Source organism: Notolepis coatsorum (genome assembly GCF_963971535.1).
Source record: "Notolepis coatsorum genome assembly, contig: SCAFFOLD_3114, whole genome shotgun sequence".
Taxonomy (NCBI): Eukaryota; Metazoa; Chordata; class Actinopteri; order Aulopiformes; family Paralepididae; genus Notolepis; species Notolepis coatsorum.
Window position 1 is genome coordinate 846 of NW_028174146.1, and position 3,866 is coordinate 4,711.

The 3,866-nt window shown below is 51.9% G+C and overlaps 1 pseudogene across 1 annotated transcript; it reads left to right on the top strand.

Moving 5' to 3' along the window:
* The first annotated feature begins 320 nt into the window (after window positions 1–320).
* On the top strand, window positions 321–2,126 carry LOC311247627 (mRNA decay activator protein ZFP36L1-like; annotated as a pseudogene). The gene has a single exon. The product of its transcript is annotated as an mRNA decay activator protein ZFP36L1-like (transcript).
* The last annotated feature ends 1,740 nt before the right edge of the window (window positions 2,127–3,866 follow it).

A 3,866-nucleotide genomic window follows, 5' to 3' on the forward strand; every position in this document is an offset into this window, starting at 1 on the left:
GAAGGAAGGGCACGACTCCTATCAGCTGAGTAACCATGTTCATCAAAGTGTTGAGTGCTACAGTGTAGGTTAGTTTATTAGGACGAGTGCATGATGACAGTAAGGTTATAATGTACATTACATGTTACTGTTGCCCCTTGTTGCTGTTACATTTGCACCGTGGTTGGAATTGGATCATGCCACACTTCTTTCGTTGTACTGTACTTGTGCTGCATGACTCGTGACGATGCATTTTAATCTAATATAACCCCCCCCCCCCCCCCCCCCTCTAAAGAGATTTCTCTAATATCAGTTTCCTCCCCTTTTTTTTGTTGTTGCAGAATAACAAACTGCTCAACTACAACAACAACAACCTTGGCTCCGCCCACCCGCTCTCTGGCCCTTGCACTGGCACCGCCCACATCATGCCCCCCGTCATCTGCAGCCCCAGCCCCACCACCCTGCTCGACAGGAAGGCGGTGGGCACCCCGTCGGTGGGCGCGGGGGGCGTGTACCAGCGGCGCCACTCGGTCAGCAGCACCAAGTTCAACCAGAACCAGTTCCTCAACAGCCTGAAGGTGGCGCCGGACCACTCCTCGCTCATCTGCAGCCTCGGCGGCGGCGGCGGCAGCAACAAGGAGAACCGCGGCCTGCGAGACCGCTCCTTCTCCGAGACGGGCGAGCGGGGCCTCCTGCTGCAGCAACAACAACAACAACAACCACAACAACAACCACAACACAAGTGCCTGGGGGGGGGGCCGGCCAGCCCCACGGGGACGAGCCAGGTGAACTCCAGCCGCTACAAGACGGAGCTGTGTCGGCCCTTCGAGGAGAACGGCGCCTGCAAGTACGGCGACAAGTGCCAGTTCGCCCACGGCATCCACGAGCTGCGCAGCCTGAGCCGCCACCCCAAGTACAAGACGGAGCTGTGCCGCACCTTCCACACCATCGGCTTCTGCCCCTACGGCCCCCGCTGCCACTTCATCCACAACGCGGAGGAGCGCCGCGGCCCCCCGCCCTCCTCGCCGCTCTCCGCCCTCTCCCTCTCCTCCAGCAGCAGCAACAAGATGGAGCAGCAGCAACGCCCGCGGCTGCAGCACAGCTACAGCTTCGCCGGCTTCCCCAGCCACCACCAGGGGGGGGCGGCGGGTTGGGCCGGCGTGGCGGCGGGGGGGGCGGGATGATGGGCGACGACAGCCCCACGTCCGTCACGCCGCCGCCCATGTTCTTCCCCGACGAGATCCCCGTGGAGTGGCCGAGCAGCAACCCCTTCACCTACTCCAGCCAGGAGCTGGCCAACCTGTTCGGCCCCAGCCTCTGCGGCGGCGGAGGCACGGGGGGGGGGGGCCACCTGGGCGCCGGCGACACGGAGCCCGCCTCCGCCGCCGCCCTCCTCCTCCTGGCGCCCCCCTCTCCGACGGGCGGCGGCGCGCCCTACTTCTTCAGGCCCATGCTGGAGTCCCCGCGGGGGGGGCTCCTGTTCGAGTCGTCTCCGTCCGGCGCCGCCAGCCACCACCCCCGACTCCATCTCGGACCAGGAGGGCTACCAGAGCAGCAGCGGGGGCAGCCTGAGCGGCTCGGAGTCGCCCACCCTGGACACCACCCGCCGCCTGCCCATCTTCAGCCGCCTGTCCATCTCCGACGACTAGAGACACACAGACTGCTGCTGCGGCACAGTGACACAACGTGCTGCCGCCTCTAGTGCCGCCCGCCGGGCGCCTTATGACACCGCGCTGCGAGACACCGTGGTGGTGGTGGCACTTCCCCTCTTCCAACCGCTCCCCCGCCCCCCCCCCTCGCGGTTTCCTGCACAACGACAACACCAACAACAACAACAACACCGCCACCACATCAGGTTCCTAGCTAGCGGTGTTGTTGTACGGATGTAGTAGCAGCGACTTGACAGAAGGAACTCTTTCAAAAATCAAGACTCGTCGTTCCTCTCGTTAATCTTCAGCGAGCCCCTCCCCCCCACCCCCCTCCCCGTTTTAAATAGAACCCCCCCCCCCACCACCACCACGTGTCATAGTGCCAAAAAGGAGAGGAAATTGAACAATGTGATGATGTGAGAAAAAGAGATGACTGTTTTGCCAGGTGCCACTTGTGTGTTTTTTTTTTTTTTCCTTCATTTGTTCTTGAATGTGTAGCAGTACAAGTGGCCTTGGATCGGGGAGTGCGCTGCACTAACCCCCCCCCCCCCCTAAGCTAAAACAAAAGGAACACGATATGAATAGTTAAAGGAAACACAATGGCGCCCCCAGTGCCTCTCGGAGGTTCTGCATGTTGCTTAGGGTGAACGGACTACTGTTTTTTTTTTTTTTTTTTTTTTTTTTTACTTTTGGTTCTTTCTCGTTGCCCCCCCCCCCCCACCCCTCTTATTATGTAACTGTGGAACAGGGAGAGTCTACAGGCAGGACTTTGAACTGGAAGTTGGTTATATGTCCCCCCCACTCCTCCTCCTCCCACCCACCCTCGAGTCGTCTCCTCCTGTTGCTGGCTCTTTGGGAAGGAAGCCTTGATATCTAACTGGTTATTAAACCCTTAAAGACTCTGCCCCTCCCTCCCTCCTCCCTCCTCCCTCCCTCTCTAAGCTCCGCCCCCCCTTCCATGCCGATCTGCAGGCGGTGGGGAATTCCAGCATTCCCATGGTGCAGCAGTCGCGCACACATCCTGCAACTTGTCGATGGGATCTCCAAGCTATCCTCCTCCTTCTACTTTATCCCTTATTTTTTAAGGATCTGCTCCCAGGAGCGACCATTACATCCCTTTTTTTGCTTATTTTTTTTGATAATTATTTTTTATTAATGTTATTATTATTATTATTATTATTATTACGGTTATTATTATTGTTTGAAAGAGGAACTTTCCGAACAGAAGGTTTCTTTCTTTGCTTGTCACTGCTTATTTAACTTATCAAAACATATTTATTGGTGATCATATGCATTTTTTTTTTTTTTTGTTAATTTTGTTTTGTATTTATCTGGATAATGAACAATAGAATATATTTTCTTTTATGTTAAATTATGATCTTCCGTATTAATCTAAAGATTGTGAAGACGTTTTTGTCAGTTTCCTTTTTTCACAGTTTAATATATTGTACTACAATGACTCTTGTTTGCAACTACACTTTGTCAAAATGAAACTTAATTTAAAGCAACAAAAAAGAAATGCAAAAAAAGACGTTTTGCGTTTTTGATTATTTATTGTAGGTTTTTTTTTTTTTTTTTTTGCGTTTTTGTTCTCTTCTCCCCATTATTGGACTGCAATTCCAACTTAAAAACGATCTTGCTTGTATCCATTCCTGAAGCTTTCGTCATCTCTGTGGTCTGACGTTGACAGTACTTGCCTGTTAAAAGCAATGGCTCTTTTATTGCTTCCTTCAGATTGTATCCAAGTGATCTGAGAAGAAAAGCTCTCTCTCTCTCAGTACAATGAATGATATAAATGAATGATATAAATGAATGAGGTGCTGCGTGTTTTTTTTTTTTTTTTTGTCACCGCAGTACTTTCACCTCACCATTTGCCTTAGGAAGTCTTCCATTTTTAAAGAGTGATCCTTTTTAAAACTCCTGACAATAATGTCATATATTACATGACACCCGGACCGTTATTTCGAGCGATAGCTGCGACCAAATGGGTTGAGGGACGGAGTTCGTTGTTTGGTCGGACGTCCGATGCACTTGGCTTGAGGCCCTGACCGTTTTTTTTGAAAGTGCTTCATCTGAATACATTCCAGGTAGCTATGAGGACCGTTTTTATATTTGAACGGGAGGTAAATTAAAATAATTTTTTAGTCACTTGTTCCATGTCGCCTCGGTCTTCCTTTTGGAAAAGAGGTGAACAGATTTTTGACACAAAGAACGTAAACTGTTGTTGAATGTATTTTT